General features: G+C 42.1%; 1 protein-coding gene and 1 pseudogene across 1 annotated transcript in view; both read right to left on the bottom strand.

Moving 5' to 3' along the window:
• The window catches only part of LOC124798609 (F-box/LRR-repeat protein 14), a 50,970-nt gene that overhangs the window by 2,683 nt on the left and 29,911 nt on the right, over window positions 1-18,376 (bottom strand). The gene's annotated exons all lie outside the window — the stretch shown is intronic.
• LOC124799530 lies at window positions 551-667 on the bottom strand (annotated as a pseudogene).

Genomic DNA, 18,376 nt, shown 5'->3' on the forward strand with positions numbered 1-18,376 from the left:
TGATACTGTCTCCATCCGAAGAGGCTCCGGAAGGCCCAATAGTACTGACCCAACGCTGTGTCATCCACTGCTGATAGGCGCCACTGGATGCAGATAAGTAGGGGGCATGCGGTCAGCACACTGCTCCCCTGAGCGGTCTGTTTTAGTGACTGGCGTCGCTACTTTTCGGTCAAGTAGCTCTGCAAAGTGGCCTCACAAGGGCTCACAAGGGCTGAGTGCACCCAACTTGCAAGAGCACTCAGCAGACCCGGACGGTCACCCATCCGAGCCAGACAGTGTTTAACGTCGGTGATCTGACGGGAACAGGTGTTACCACTGCGGCAAGGCCGCTGCCAATGAAATGATAGAAGCATTCCGTCATCAGGCCACGAGTGGCCTATCGGGACCATCCGACCGCCGTGTCATCCTCAGTGGAGGATGCGGATAGGAGGGGCGTGGGGTCAGCACACCACTCTCCCGGTCGTTATGATGGTATTCTTCACCGAAGCCGCTACTATTCGGTCGAGTAGCTCCTCAATTGGCATCACGAGACCGAGTGCACCTCGAAAAACGGCAACAGCGCATGGTGGCCCGGATGGTCACCCATCCACGTCCGACCGCGCCCGACAACGCTTAACTTCGGTGATCTCACGGGAACCGGTGTATCCACTGTGGCAAGGCCGCTGCCAATGAAATGATAAAGGACATAAAAATCCTAGACTGTGCAGCGATAATGGCCGAGTCCTTTGAATGCTCTGTTCGGCAACACTACGACTGAGTCACTGAATAATACAATCATACAATACAGTCATTCACGGTCTGTATCTGCATCCTTCTTCGTTTCAGTTTTATGAGCTTCAAGCTGGGATGCAGTACAGAACAGTGTAACAAAGCGCTCTAATAATTTTTTTTCGTCAAGTGTAGAAACGTGTGGGACAAGGGAGTTCGTGAAACTTCCAAGCAGATTAAAACTGTGTGCCGGACCTAGACTCGAACTAGGTACCTTTCCGTTTCGCGGGCAAGTGCTCTACCATCTGAGCTACCCTGTCCTCGCAGCTTTACTTTTGCCAGTACATGTCTCCTATCTTCCAAACTTATCAGAAGTTTCGCAAGGAGAGCTTCTGTAAAGTTTGGAAGGTAGGAGACGATGTAGTGGCAGAAGTAAAGATGTGATGACGGGGGTCAGTCGTGCTTGGCTAGCTCAGATGGTAGAGCACTTGCCCGCGACAGGCAAAGGTCCCGAGTTCGAGTCTCGGTCCGGCACACAGTTTTAATCTGCCAGGAAGTTTCATATCAGCGCACACTCCGCTGCAGAGTGAAAATCTCATTCTGGAAGGGAGTTCCTGTGAGAGCCTAGCAGGCCATGTTGCCAAGTTTAAAAGGTATCCAGTGCCGATTTCGACCTACAGCTCAGAGTGCTGTGTAATTAAGAAGGCATATTGGAGCAAGTTAAAAGCATGAGAAATGCAGTTACTGCTTTAGCCTTTTAGAAGACTACAAGAGTTCAAATAAGGACTGAAGACGTCAGAGGCGAGATGTGACTGGATATGTCAATGACCGAGAGACTGTGTAATGCGCAGTTGAAATGTTTTGGGCACGTGAAGACGATGAAATAACCGCTTGTCAAAATAATTCTTGAATAAAAATCTGCATGGAGAAAGACCAATAGGACGACCCAAAAAAGGTGGTTGGATCAGGTTAGAGGCGAAACCTGGGGAACAATATCAAGAGAAGAAGTACATCAAGATAGAGGCAAATTGCTCATAAACACCCAACCCAGCTCGCTGGAAGGATGCGAAGATGATGAAGCCGTGATTCAAGGCATGTTTCACTGCGGCATATTATCTCTGCTAATGCTAGAAACATCCCCAGAGGCTATACAGGGGTACTATCCCCAGGCCACCAGACGTCGCGGCCGATGCTAGGAATGTCACATGACATGACCTCGAAACTGCAACACTGGCTCACTTCCGCCACAAACAATGAGGCGGCCGATGTTTGCCGCTAGGACTTCGCTACTCGTGTTGCGCAACGCACAGGGCGCCCTCCTCTTTGCGCAGCCCTAGCCCCCTCAGACAGCGGACTTCTCACGGCGCGGGGATCGCAGTGGATTTTTCCTGTTTACGCAAGCTCGGCAAAGCTGAAAGTGCATATTCAACCGCACAACTGACATCATGCGATCGTTGCCTAGGAATGACATCATGCGATCGTTGCCTAGGAATGACGTCATGCGATCGTTGCCTAGGAATGACGTCATGCGATCGTTGCCTACGGCCACGGTCATGATCGCTGTCATAATAACGACTTAAACTGCACATGTTGTGGGCCTTGGTGCAATCTAACGCACACAGTACAACTCTTGTGGTTTCATAACACCATCTCTGAGGAGTTTCGTACAACAATTCGACTTTCCGTGCTTGTTAAAGCGTAAGTAACAACGCCTTCACAGCCTAGCATTACGTTTCTATCATTAGGAGACGAAACGATACATACTAAAAAAAAAAATACCTCAGAACGCCAGCTGATGCTCATTAAAGGTAAATCGCCAAGGGCATTGATGAGTGTCAATTTCGTCCCCGCTCTGGCGCAGAAGATAAATTTTGAAAAGTCCGTAACATATATATCGTATGCTTCTCAACACTTTGGGCAGTGTTCAACTGTTGACTTTTACAGGGCACATGGAAATTCAACGAAACTAATTATGACATTACTATCATTTTATGTATAGCCTTCAACAGTCCAACTATTTGGCAAGTAACACATTCACAAGATTACATGTTCCAATCACAACATGCAATGAAAGGAAATTTTTAATATCTGCAATTATCGGATATGTTCCCTATTACGACAGAAAAAAAGGTTAAAATGGCTCTGAGCACCACAGAACTTAACTTCTGAGGTCATCAGTCCCCTAGAACTTAGAACTACTTAAACCTAACTAACCTAAGGACACCAGAAACATCCATGCCCGAGGCAGGTTTCGAACTGCGACCGTAGCTTGGAAAGAATAATGGCTGAAAGCGACGCGCAATGAGCCTCGTCTGATCAGTCACCAAACTTTCTTGCTTCTATTAGAGGGCTCTCGAACGTGCAGTGCCTGCCATGTAGATTACACTACACTGCATTTAAAACAAATATCTTATATTTACAGAAAAAGGCATAGGTTAAATTTCCATCCGATTTGCCCTCTATTTTAGCATATAAAGAGAAAAGCGTGTTAGCAATTCTAAAATTTGGTGTTTCGTGTGCTCCTCAATTGTTAGAGAGCAGATTATTTTTAAGTTTTATGCGGTTGGTCACCTTATCCACTATTTTTGGTAAGCATAAGACATCCTCCCTTATTCGAGCCCTTGGTTGAACCCGAAACTAAACTACACTAAACTCCGCCCAAACACGCCATGAAGATCCAATTGTACCGACCGGCCGCCGTGTCATCCTCAGATCACGGGCGACACTGAATGTGGGTATGGAGGGGCATGTGGTCAGCACGCCGCTCTCCCGGACGTATGTCAGTTTACAAGGCCGCTTTAGTTTAATTTACCGTGTATAAGTCAGTGAAGAATGTTAACTTGAAATTTTAGCACAATTTTAGCAGTTTTATTTTCTGCCCATGTTACGGACTATGTGGTGGGTTAATGTTAGTGATACTGAGAGGGACCGTAGAATATTTTACCGCAATTTTTGCTGGTTTGCTTTTATTTTTAACTTTATCACCATATTTTCCCGAGATTATTTCAGCAAGGATGCAAGCAACCGTGCCACGCACTTGAGCACATTTAATGCATAAGCACGCACCAATAACAGTTCATGACGAAACCAGCTAATCACGGCTGGTAATAGGGTGCCAGTGACAATAGAATCAAAACTGACATATACAATGCTAAAAAGCCACAAAAGTCCCTAAATTTATTCTACATGCATGTCATTCATATTTGTAAAGATTGCATAAATCAACAGGTAAAGTATCAGGATAATAAACCAAAGCTTAAAAGTTTGATGTGTACAATTATTTTATCTAGTATTCAGTGGCATTATAATCTCTGTTAATACTGTCAATGCAGATCAACTACAAACTACTTTAAACTGTCTCTTCCTTGAAAACTGGTTCGTGAACTGATTCTCAAACTGAAATAACGCAAAGGAAATGCAATACATCACATGACCACATTTTGTAAAGCAGTGAGACCTTCCAGCCGGACTATGCCACGAAAGCTCAATTTCAGCGTGGTTTGCCTTCTAGACATTTGTATTGTTTCACTGTATGAACTGAATGGCGGCACGACAAATCTTGAAAACAAATACGCAAAAATAATCCTAAAAATACTTGGCATACACCCGTCTTCTTGACTGGAAGTTGCAAAATGTGTGAATCACGTATCAAGTTAAATATTACTCAACGAAGGTGTAATTAACAACAGAAGTAAGTAAATGGTAACAAAGGAGATGAACTGTAGACCGACAAACCTTATTAATGATCGGTAATTTGTAATACGACATGCATCATTCTTGCTGTGAGCTAGACGAGAATAGGTGGATGCCAAGGGTGGGAAAAACCGACAAGTTCCAATCGATACCCGTATTTTAATTCTGGATAACCGAAACTTTTCGATATTAGTTTGGCCTCGGGTATAATAGTTTTTTTTACTAATAACCGGGGAAAAAACCTAAATCTCAATTAGGCAGTCTCAATTTTGTTATTTTTAACTAAATCTTTTTTAGAAAACGAGTAAGTTTTATTTGTAAAATTTCAATTGCTTTCGAACACTGCGTTATTATAAAAAATGGGGAGAGGGATCAGTGCTGTTTTAATAACAATGCCGACAGATTCGAGCAACAGACACATGGCATAAGAATGTGCACCGCATGGTTGAGATAATAATGTACCTGTACCTGTGTGGCGTGACCCATTGGATGGTGCGTGTGTATAAGCAGTGTGCGTGACTTGCACTATCTGGTACTTTCTCGGTGTTGTTGTCGGACTTCAGTTCTACTACAGTGTGGACATTCCCTAGTCTGGAAGTACTCGAATTTTCCGTAGCGCAGAAGTTCTTCAGCCTCAGTCTTCACCCTTTACCACGGATTACTGGCGATTTTTTGTAGTATTCAATCATTTACCCATTTCGAGAAAAGCAGCGAACGGTTGATGGAGTAATTTTTTTTAATCTGCCTATTTTATTAAATATTTTGATTCTATGTGTCTTGAAATTGAGGGAGTCAAAATTACTGAATGTTTTTTTTCGATTTCTACGTTTATTACAGGAAATAATAGGAATAAAGAATGAAAATAGTTATTTCAGAAACCGGTTATTGTGAACGGTTTTAACACTTGGGTTAAACCGGCGTTGAAAAAAAAATCCGTTGTTTCATAACCGCCATGCCTAGTGGATACCGCCAGGAACCTGTAAAAAAAAAACCACTGCGTGTGCATTTTCTGGGTGAGTTCGACTGCAGATGAATTTCCTAATTTTTCTCTTTAACGGCATCACAAGAGCTTAAATTACTAATTAAATACATACTGTAAGACTTAACCTTTAAGGGTCTGGCGCCATTGCATTTGATGTAATTTTTGACGTACAGATCTATTGTTCGTATGGAAGATAGTGTTGGGAAGCTAGTTCCATACAAATCAGTGAAGTTTCTTGCTTCGACGAAAGCGAACTTCTGCTAGAAGCTGTGGCAACTCAGGCGACAAAGAATATTCCATTCAAGACACACACACACACACACACACACACACACACACACACACACAGAGGACGTGCGGGCGCACACTCCTCACTTTCGCCCGCAGAAAAACAGACTATGATATTGGCCTGTACAAATTTGACGCTACTCATAAATTATCACTTCCCATTTCTTTATCCACACAAAAGAAAAGTGTCATAATTCGGAATATTGGAAACAGTAGTAGGCTCTGTTATGTAATCAAAGAGTTCTGAGGACCACTGCACTGAGCGCCTTTATGTCGTGACAGACGGTGAATTTGTTACGTAATTGTGACGATAAATCTTTTTTAATGTTTCAGAGACGCTACGTAAGTGGTGTTTCCCGTCGATGCAATGTTAAGTCCTGAAAGTGATGACAACAGCCTTTAATTAGTTTACACACGACGCTGTGTGCATTGTAAAATGTCAGCAAAAAACTTAATTTTGATGATTTTTAAGCAAATAATGTTCTGTGCATATCTAGAATTCCGAAGAAAGCATACGTAGAATTCTAAAGAAACGATATCTCAGCTATAATTTAAAAATGACACACTTTCGATGCACTGAACCCCAGTGTGGATTTGAACATCCCAGTGTTTGTCTCACTGGGGTTAGTACGGAATCGTTCTCTTTACATCTGTCACCCATTTATCGGGAATTCCTGTCTGACACGAAACTCGAGTCATCTATCAACAGGAAAATGTTTCACCAAATAAATAACACTATCACCGTCATGAAACAGTGTGAGGTGCCGGAATGTCTCAGACACTCGACTCACAGGACTCATATCTTCGTCCGGCCATGAAATTCCCGAGTTGGGAGTACACAGACAGCGTCCTACTGTTAACATTCAGACGAAGTCTAGGATCCAAAGATGCTATACCAATACTGTACATCTGTTAGTTACATACGTCGATCAGGAACTTTTGCACATCAGAACAGCTTAGACCCAAATTTCGCACGTTGTAACAAGCGGACCTGCTGTGTTACATTCCGAGACAAGTACCAAAAGGCAAACAAACTTAACAATTGAGGATTAATATCTAAGGACTGACCACAGCATACAGAAATATAGATGGAATGATCACAACGTATTGCTGGTAAAATACTGTTGCTGACATTTTGCGCTAAACTATATCACGCGTATTTGCCCTGCTTTTACACATTTTTTTTACTAACTTCGCTGAGGTATAATGGTTGCAACTAAAGATGTAAACTGAAATACGCCGTAGGAGAAACACTTGCAGCCAAACCTTATTCCTTACTGAGGTCAGGTGATTATATTACTCTACCCTTTTTTTTTTTTTTTTTTTTTTTTTTTTTAGTTGACCTAAGACAAGATCACGTACAGTCTATTCCTAATTATTCGTTGTAACTAGTTAGATCCCTATGCGTTAAACAAAAGTGTTCCATCCGACCTATTTGCAACAGCTAAAAAACGTGCCTAGAAATTGTAAGAATTAAGTACTAAAGATTCAAAATTATATGTAGATAGCTGCATCCGTAGAGACCTAAAACCCTAAAAATAAATTTTAAAAACGGCCACACGACCTGTGAAACAATGTATACTAACGACAAAAATCCTGTTCATATACCTACTGCATGGCCAAGAACATTACCGTTAACGTAAATGAGTTCTAGAAGCAAACAGTCTTGTTTAGTTTCATCATTTTCATAAGACTGCGTTCGGTTAGTTCCAATACTGACTTCGCTCCGTGAAAACAATTCGTTTTTCTTCTAATGTCCTGCGTAGTTCTAATTGACTATATCTACGGACCGGCCGAAGTGGCCGCGCGGTTCTGGCGCTGCAGTCTGGAACCGCGAGACCGCTACGGTCGCAGGTTCGAATCCTGCCTCGGGCATGGATGTGTGTGACGTCCTTAGGTTAGTTAGGTTTAACTAGTTCTAAGTTCTAGGGGACTAATGACCTCCGCAGTTGAGTCCCATAGCGCTCAGAGCCATTTGAACCATTTTTTTGACTATATCTACAAAGCCCACCAGAGACACTCCGATACAGAAAGAAAGTAACACCACAAAATGACTTTAGCTCAATAAGCAATTATGGGCAGGCAGTAATGTAATGGACGAAATTTTTCATAAGGCAGTACGTGTAAGTGATAACGTCTGTCCCAGGAATCTCTGTATTACCCGGACGAAGAACTTTGATACGGGAGCATAGAATCCGCGCATCTACATCGTCTAGCAGGTTACAGTTAGGCAAAAACTTTCCATCGGTATTTACTTGATTAAAGATTGCTTACTAATTACTGGATATAGACTTTACACAATGGACTGCACCGGTCTCTAAATCCACCCGGATAGCCGCTTCCAGGACGGACGTACGCCGGCCACGGATCTAATTCATCTGGCGTATTAAGGAAGAGGGCCAGAGCGCCGGCCAGCCTTTATGTGGTTTTCAGACGGTTTCCCACACTCGGCTAGGTGAATACTGGACCGGCACCCAAGTCCCGCCTCAGTTACGTGATTCGCAAGCAGTTAGAAAATTGTTCAAGCTCTTTCAAATGGATAACAATAGACGCAGGCAGTTGGGATACACATACTGCATCACCGGGGGGGAAGGGGGTTACGGGGCATGCTACCACCCCTTAAATTAACCATTCCAAATCCAACAGTAAACCATGGCCACACGTCATAGATGCAGGACAAGGCACAAAAAAAAAGGGGAAGAAGACTGCAGTAATGTCTGTAATAGCATAAGTTTGCAATACATCATAAGAAGACTAGCGCATATTCAGAATAATTCCACCCTTCACATTCGCTGCGGATTTTGCAATATTTCTTGTGCTTCTGTTCTTGCAAAGGTAACATAAAGAATTTGCAAAATTATTCCCCATATCTCTTATCTAACATCTTGTATATGTGTCTATGCTGTCAATAGAGGGACCAGCCGTAATACCCAGGATTGCAGAAAATCTTCCTGAAAACTCGATACTTAATGTCTTGTAAGAAATACACTGTTGCGTTTACAGTACATTGAACGCCGACATAAATGGTGGAGCGCAATGCTCCACTTCGGTTCCATTTTTGTAAAAATGTTAGTTACTTCGATGTAGGCCGAGACGTAGTTTCCTTTGGACATTTTTATCAGTTTATACTTAATGAGTTTTTGCTTATGTCACACGTAAATTATAGTCATCAGTATTGGCATGTCTGAACAAGCAATTTGTCGACTTTGTTCACTGACTGCGTTGTTTACGGCACTTAGTTATACAACTACACAGTCTTGACAGTGTAGCTAATAATGATCTAATTCACGCATTTATATAACATCTTATGGAGTTATTTTGAAATGTAGCGAAATATATGAATACAGTGTATGTTAAACAAATTGGGATCAATTTTCTGATCAGCATGTCAATGGCCGTAAACAATTTAATTTGTTCTTTCTCAGAATATTGGAATATCAGATGTAACAGACTCAAGTGCGTGCAAAATTGGAAAGTATTTTGCAAGTTGTGACATTACTGTGTTAGACAAAGGAGCAATAGACTGATAGTCTGACAAACCGATTTCTAACTAGCTCATATTCATAAAGGGATTTTAAACGAGTTGTTCTGAATCCAAATGGTCATCTGTAGAATGTGTGCAACTTACGAGAAACGTATCTTCGACGTCAGAACCTATCTATGCAGCTCCTGTACAGACCAAATGCCGAGAAGTTTCATGCTGTAAGATTAGAAGCCGCTCTGCACGCATTCCGGATTCTACAGTGTATAGCCTTCACTGAGTTCCCTCCATCTGACTGTAAGTGGAACAGTGGTATTCCTTACTGTTGCAGAATTGTAACGAAATCAATGTGAATAAGGAAACGCTTATTCTGAAATTCAAAGTGCGCGGTTGAGAAAGACAAATACGTCACAACGAAGCTTATTTCATATTACATTCATTGGCGTAACTTCCTTCAATTACTTGCTTCATATATATTATTACTAATCACATTTATTATACTTTTTATATTGGACACGAAGAGTTTTGACAGTAGTCCTCTTCTAAGAGATTTAAAAACGTATTTAAGTCACATGAGTTTCGTAATAGATGCGACGATTGAATTCCAATGGTCTTCGAACACTTTCTGATCAGAAGTATAAGGACACCTGTTAGTGAACATTAATGTGGGGGTGTGTCTATACTTCACTTTAATGATGACTTGAAATTTGATGGGGACACTTTCAGTGAGGTGACTGAATTGTCTGTGGAGGAATGCAGACCACTCTTCCTCAACAGACGAAACCAGAGAAGGTAGTCTTGTTAGACTCTTCTGGAGTCTGGAGCGAAGTCGGCGTTCCGACACATCCCAAGGGATTCCACTGGGTTCAAGTCAGGGCCCTGGACAGGACAGTCCATTTCAGGAATTGTACTGTCCACAATGCTGATTTATGACGGGATGCACAGTCATGCTGGTACAAACTAGCATCGCCTAGAACTCGGGAACGGCGCTTCAGTCCGGAACCACGCCACTGCTACGGTCACAGGATCGAATCCTGCCGCGGGCATGGATGTGTGTGTGATGTTCTTAGGTTAGTTAGGTTTAAGTAGTTCTAAGTTCTAGGGGACTGATAACCTCAGATGTTAAGTCCCATAGTGCTCAGAGCCATTTGAACCATTTTGACTATCACATCACCAACAACCGACTTGCGCGCCTTTAGAAGGGTCGATATGTCCCCAATGAATCTGTCGCTCAGGAGACATCTACTATTATGTATATTTGCAGACTGAAGCGACGAATGAAAATGTGTACCAAGGCTACTAGGATTCGAACTCGCGTCTCCTGTCCACTACGCAGTTTCACTAACCACTACGCCATCCTGGCACAGTGGCTTTGCGTAACTGCACGGATTATCCTAGTGTGCCTCCCTCCTCAGTTCAAATTCTCATCCGCACCTCAGCCCACTCGGCATGCCGACTACACTCGAACAACACTACAAAGGCTCTCTAACCGTATTGGAATAGCACACACCAGCGAACGGCACCGGGGATCGAGCCTGAAACCCAGGCATTGGTGGTTTAATGAAATGAAACTATATGGCTCCAGAAACGTTTCCCAGTCTCAAACATGTATGACGTACATATGCAGACTACAGCGACAAATCAAAATTAGGACCACGGCTGGGATTCGAAACCGGGTCTCCTGCTCACTACGCAGATGCGCTAACCACTACGCCAACCTAGCACAGTTTCATTTGATACGTTGACTACTTCACCTTCGAAGCCACTGATCTCACCTAGCCGACTTATTCTACTGTTACTGCATCCCTACTCACATTAATACCCCCGTCACCTTTCATACCGGCGGGTCTGCCCCTCGTCACATCTAGTGGCCAATTACGCATTACATAGCGACGTCCGGGTGCATTTCATCAAATAATGTAATTGTTGGACCTATGGAAACGATATTGCTCTATGCAGATGATTGGCGGAAGATTGGCTTGAATACCACACTACTTTATTTGCAATGTTCCCCTTGCCTTCCTCCGACCTTCGAACTGAGTTACACAGTCAGTTATGGAGGAAACTACAGTTAAACGCGGACTCCGATTCTCTGTATAACTCGCCATTTTTCACGTACACATACCACTGCCACAGGTGAACGAAGCGATAAAGGACGTAAAAAACCCATGGACCTTTAGATTGGTGGTCTGCACCTACAATTTTTTTCTACCTTACTTTTTACTTCTACCTTATTGTTCTGGTACAAGGATCTCATTTTTAATACATTAGCATTTTTACGTGTAACGGTTTAAACAATATAATAATTAAGAATAATAAATAAGTTTTTCACATAATACAGTAACGTACAAGACGTCGCTTGTAGTGAGAAAGCCTCTGTAAGTAAATTCCCAATTACAGTTGGCAATTGCAGCGTTCATAAAATGGGCCTTGGGAAGTAACTTCACTGTCAAACTGAAGTGATGAAATTTCTGTATCTCCATTTGGTTCTTGCGCATCCTGCGGGTCCTCTTCATGAGCATCCAAGTCCTAATTAATCATTCTATGGTTTTTCGTAAATTCCCCCCGTGGTGACGAAACAAATTCAGAAATCTCCTCAAAATACAATGTTCACTTATGTCTTTCTTATTTGCTTAATCCTTTAGCATCGTCTTTCCTGTACATGTACGAATATGAGTTTCCATTTTTTTTTTCAACAAAATATTTGATTTATGTTTCGTTTTTCATAGCTCGTTCCCAATAAAAATAAGGTAACTATTTTTTGGTGGTTAACGTCTAGAAAAGAGTATTCGACGTTGATATTAAGGGAAAAAAATACCCTGGTGCTCAAACCCATTATCCTGAGATTAAGCAACATCATGGTCTACCAACTTTTTTTTTCAGAGAATATAATTAACTGATATGGCAAAATTCATTTACAACTGTATGCTGAACAGAATAGACATACAATAAATGACTACGTGATCTTCAGTAGTTCTGCCGCAGATTTCCCCACTTCAGTTTCATAATAAAGTTATGCTATTCCTCGTTGATGAAATATTACTTTTATTGTCTTGCTACATTTTCGTTTTATTTAGTATATTTTTTTATAGAATTCAGCTTCTATATAAGATTTGTATACCTCAGTTGTGTCTAAGCATAGGCGGTGGCAAAAACCATGTAAAATGAGTCTCTGGTCATAGCGTTCGTCACGGTTCGTGCATGTGAATTTGTTTCTGCGGTATTCATCTGTTGTTAAGAATGGTGCGCGTATGAAAACACTCATAGCAAGGGCATTTAATACTCTGTAAGTAAAGCAATATTCTAGCAGTCAGCAAACAATTCCTATGTTATTATAACTACAGATCGCAATGCATAAACAAGATGCTCATCATGCGTGATCAATTCTTTTATTGCTTTAACATCTGACTTTAAGCTAGTGGTTCGCATGTCAGGGCAGTATTCCAAAGGACCTGAGTGTCATTTCGCGTCTGATGCAATGATATTACTATCAGTTTACGCAAGTTCTACCCCTGCTCAAACTACGTAGGTACCGCTACAGTAAAATCGGTAAGGCATATACCTTCCATGTTAGACTGTAATACTGACATGCAACCCCTAATAGTATTATGTCTGATAAAGTACTGTAGCAATGAAGTTAGTCTACATGTTCAGCAGTTTCTGTACTATCGTATCTACCGTAATTCCAGGAATATTTTAAGAGTCAAGTAACCTTCGATCTTCTGGCTGACAATGCTACACTTTTCAATGTTACGGCTGTATCACTTTTAACTGAGAACTGCCGCTAGACAGTGTTGCCCTACGCACAGCAGACCTTCAAAACTGGATAGCAATACTAAATTTTCAGAGTTACATGAAATTTAAAATTTTCCCGGCGAATTAAATTTTGGAAGAGATTTCGGGACTGCCAGTTTTGCATTCATGACTGCAAATTCTCCCGATTGTGGGTTCAGAAGTACTGGTATCATCAATGTAGGGATGGCGATTAGCGCTGAAATACCGGTTCTTGTCGTCTCCAGTTTAACCTGACCGTTAAAACTGCTCAAAATAACTGGTTGCCGAAATAAATATTTTCGTTTTTATTGGTATTAATAGGAGACATGGAACAAAGATTGAGGAATTCTAATGAAAGTGAAGGAGTAGATCATCACGACCGATGTGATATTTAGGATACGACAGAGATAGGTCTCACCATCTCAAGCAAACATTACGAGGTTGATAAGCTGATGACTTCCATGCATCGTCACTTTGGCATGGCATCAGTTTTTCACGCTGAAGCACCCACAAAATTAAGGATTCCGTTATTGTCTCACGTTTATGGCACGTAATAAAATTGTGTCAATCAAATTTATCTGCTGTTCCAAGGAACATAGTGGATGTGATTTTCATATAACGAGCTTATATGAAGTCACAAGTTTGTGCCTCCTCCTGTTTTCAATGTTTTAAAGCAAATGGAGCATTTTACTTCAGTGCTACTGCACTTCGTAAAATACCTCTAAACTAGGTATATTGCCATTCAGTAGTCCAAACGATATACAAGGAAGACAGCGAAAAACTATTGTGCTGACCAGGCTGGGGCAAGTTTTACGTAATGCACGTGCAGTCGTACCGTTTTATTGATCACGCCCCACGGCCACAGTTACATTATTGTCTCTACACTGCTGTACCGATTCTTATGTCATATGTTCGCTACTGTAGGCGTTGTTATTAAAAATAGTGCTGATCGCTTTGCCAATTTCTATAATAAACCAATATTTCAAAGCAATGGAAATTTTGCAATTAAAAATTACTTGTTAAAAGAGTTTTATTTAACACTACAAATGTACACCAGGGTCACTCTTGACCATGAAGCTTCTACATCTACATCTACATCCATACTCCGCGAACCAACTGACGGTGTGTGCGGAGGGTACTTTGAGTACCTCTATCGGTTCTCCCTTCTATTCCAGTCTCGTATTGTTAGTGGAAAGAAGGATTGTCGGTGTGCCTCTGTGTGGGCTCTAATCTCTATGATTTTATCCTTATGGTCTCTTCTCGAGATATACGTTGGAGGGAGCAATAGACTGCTTGACTCCTCGGTGTAGGTATGTTCTCGAAACTTCAACAAAAGCCCGTACCGAGCTACTGAACGTCTCTCCTGCATGTCTTCCACTGGAGTTTATCATCTCCGTAACGCATTCGCGATTACTGAATGATCCTATAACGAAGCGCGCTGCTCTCCGTTGGATCTTCTCTATCTCTTCTATCAACCCTATCTGGTACGGATCCCACACTGGTGAGCAATATTCAAAGTGGGCGAACAAGTGTACTGTAACTTACTTCCTTTGTTTTCGGATTGCATTTCCTTAGGATTCTTCCAATGAATCTCAGTCTGGCATCTACCGACGATCAACTTTATAAGATCATTCCATTTTAAATCACTCCTAATGCGTACTCCCAGATAATTTATGGAATTAACTGCTTCCAGTTGCTGACCTGCTATATTGTAGCTAAATGATAGCGGATCTTCCTTTCTATGTATTCGCAGCACATTACACTTGTCTACATTGAGATTCAATTGCCATTCCCTGCACCATGCATCAATTCGTTGCAGATCGTCCTGCATTTCAGTACAATTTTCCATTGTTACAACCTCTCGATATACCACAGCATCATCCGGAAAAAACCCCAGTGAACTTCCGATGTTATTCACAAGGCCATTTATGTATATTGCGAATAGCAACGGTCCTACGACACTCGCCTGGGGCACACCTAAATCACTCTTATTTCGGAAGACTTCTCTCCATTGAGAATGATATGCTGCGTTCTGTTATCCAGGAACTCTTCAATCCAATCACACAATTGGCCTGATAGTCCATATGCTCTTACTTTGTTCATTAAACGACTGTGGGGAAACGCTTACGCACCACTGCACATATACAGCCCACTGCCGCCAATATAAATTCAGAATTGAGTGAAAGTTGTGAGACATTGTTTAATTAATTTGACAAAAATATTTTTGAAGGGTCACTGTGACGCTGGAGTACGCATCGTGTTACTATACTGTCGCCAAATGTGAAGTACATTTGAGGGAAAATAGCACGTAGGAATGACATTATAACCAATGGAAGATGATATACGGAATGCATTTTTAGCAGAACTCAGTTGTGAACGTGATGTAATGGCTTTCGTGGTGAAGGCGATTTTGAAGCTGATGCCCCTGCAGCAGTTACGGACAACGGTGAAATTGATCAGTCTGCCGAATCTCAGCGATGAAGAAAATACAGTCGCCTACAGAAGGCAATGGTCATTCTTGGAACACATTTGTCTCTAATAGAAGAGGCCTGCCACCTACCGATAACTATATATATATGTGGAAATAATGACGGAACGGGTTTACGAATAATTAAGAACACCTCAAAATATTTGTGTAATGTGTGCATTTCATTAAATGAGTAGCATCGTCATCTAATTCAACTGCAAATTAAGTCTTTAGATCCGGGTCACTTTCAAGTTTCGTCACTGAAAAGCTTCCATGGCAGTTTTTACTTCGTCTCGGAATTTGGATGCATTAATGTCAATACTGATTGAAAAAGTACACAACAGAGGTGAAATAAATTGCGTTTAGTTTATGAGAGTCCAATTTTATTGTAAAATTTTCTATATTCAGGCAATTTCTCCAGAAGTAATTGAGGATCACTGTGACGATGGTGTACAGTTCATGTGAGCTCCGCAGTTATGGCAAATTGATACGTCGGACGTTCTACCCGGTTATTAATAAAGAATGAAAAGGCTTGTTATACATGAAACCAAACATATAACGAAAAAAAACGGTTATTCATAACTAAAATACCGGTATCGGTTTTAACTGGTCGGTTTTTCCCATCCACACATTGATATGCGTTTCGCTACCGGCCTCTGAAAAATGCCCGTCTCAGATCATCTCACAACATATTAGAATATCCATGGAATGACTATTTTATTGTTTGCTGGAAAAGTCGTATGAATGGTAAGCACCTCTGCTGTTTGGAACTGTTTGATGACGCGAGAAACTTCGTTTGAAGAATTTGGTGTGCTGAATGGATTCCGACTGGTCCAACGATATTTTGCGCGTCGTTTAGGACACCCCACTAGCGAAATAACTGAAGACAAAACAGCATCTAAACTTCCTCTAGTGGTAAGTCTATATATGGAATAACAAGATTAGTGTCGTCGGCAGCAAAGACAGGCTGTACCTCCATTTCGCCCGTGGTCAGCGTGTATGGTGGCTCCGCCCAGGGGGGGGGGGGTGGGGGGGGGGGGAAACCAGGGCTCGATTATCGGTACTGCCAAGCATTTTTTCCTTGGTGGGAGGACTGGAGAAGGTTGCACTCAGCCTCGTGCGACGAGTTGGGGAACTACTTGAGAAAGAATTAGCGGTGCCAGCGTCGAGAAAGCCGTCAACGGCCGGGAGAATGATGTCCCGATTCCGTGTCCATCCAGACACCATGCCATGACGCCATTGGTAGAGAATGACACAGCGGTTTGCACGCCCCAATTGTTCCATTAGGACCAGGACGCGGAGCTTTGCTTCCTTGCTTTTTGTATCTCCAGTTTCAAGAAAAGCAGGAAGCTTTCACGTACGCCAAAAAGAGTGGAGATCCATGAGTTTTGTTCCTCCTGCTTTAAAAATATCACGAATGGCATTTTAGTTGTCATTTCAATAGGTTCATTACAGAAACCAACACGCACGCTCTTAAAACGCGCAATCATTGATATATGATAATTAGCCACTCTTGGTTCTAGAGATGTATTTATTATTTATTTACCAATTACGCGTTACACTTGATTCAGGCATTTTACATTGATTGAATATTAGGTACATGGGATACCGAGCACACAGAACGTTCCAGCAAATAGCTGCCCTCGTCAAATATTTGAAAACAATGCACGATGTCCTTTTTGAGGCACGCAACGTGGTCCAGTGAATGCAAAACAGGATAGGGCCTACATAAATCTGTCACCATGCCGACATGTCGGGGGTGTAGTCATTTTTGAGGCATGCAACGTGGTCCAGTGAATGCAAAACAGGATAGCGCCTACATAGATCTGTCACCATGCCGACATGTCGGGGGTGTAGTTGCTCCGACAAGTTTGCATGATGACAGATCTATGTAGGCCTGATCCTGTTTTGCAGTCAGTGGACCACGTCGCATGCCTCAACAAGGACACCGCGCAATGTTTCCAGGTATCTGAGCCGGGCAGTTATTTGCTGGGACGCTCTGTGTGTTCGGTATCCTGTGTACCCATCCCCATCTAATATTCTATCAGTGTGAAAATGGCTGAATCAGGCGAAATGCGTCATTGGTTAATAAATAATAAATACATTCCTGCAACCAAGGCTGACTGTTCCTTCGCCATACACGCTGTTATTTTATAAGTGCTGTTAACTCCAGATCGTTTTAAATTCTCAAGCTGTAAACTCTGCCGTGTATTGTTTAGCGGACTGTAAAATATGTCCGGATAAAGGCTGAATAAAAGTGATACCAAAGAACAGACTAGAAGCGCAGAGCTTCAAATGTTCACTAACAAACGCTGACCATGTCGGTAACGCTTGCGACTCCTAGTTAATCTACATTTAACCTATGATTTTCTATTGTCTTGAATACTTGACGGGCAAATGCTCTGTCCCGATACCAAGCAAGGATGAGAGGTCGTTCATAAAGAGCTATGTCTGTATGAGAAGAAATGGACTAAAAAGTAAGAAATCGAGTCAGTTGCAAGGCGCACCGTCTGTCCAAAAAGTTTCCAGACTGATTTTACTCCTGTCCGTAAAAGAGACGTCAGCGCGGCGGCGGCCTGAACGACTGTAAACAGCAGACGTGCACTCCACGAGTCGGTAGTAGGCAGGAAGTTTTAAACAGTGGAAATGCGACTAGTGTGTCAGCGTCACTGTCTCAAAAACGCAATCGAGCAACAACACACAAAGTGTTCAAGACATCTTGCAGAATGTTTTGAAAGTGAGAAAAGTGTGTGCAAAGTTGCCCCGCACACCTTGACTCCCGAACAAAAACAACGATGTGTGGACGCCTGCCGAAGCAGAGACAAGGTGTTACCAATCTGAATCTATCACAAAACGACAGAGCGCAGAAATTCACATGAATGGTCAACGCTTTGGACACGTAACTGACATTCAAGCCAATGTGACGCGCGAGGACTTTGTGAACAAGGTTGTATGAACGTTCCGTGCATCGTACTCAAGAGGA

Source organism: Schistocerca piceifrons, chromosome 5 (genome assembly GCF_021461385.2).
Source record: "Schistocerca piceifrons isolate TAMUIC-IGC-003096 chromosome 5, iqSchPice1.1, whole genome shotgun sequence".
Classification (NCBI taxonomy): domain Eukaryota; kingdom Metazoa; phylum Arthropoda; class Insecta; order Orthoptera; family Acrididae; genus Schistocerca; species Schistocerca piceifrons.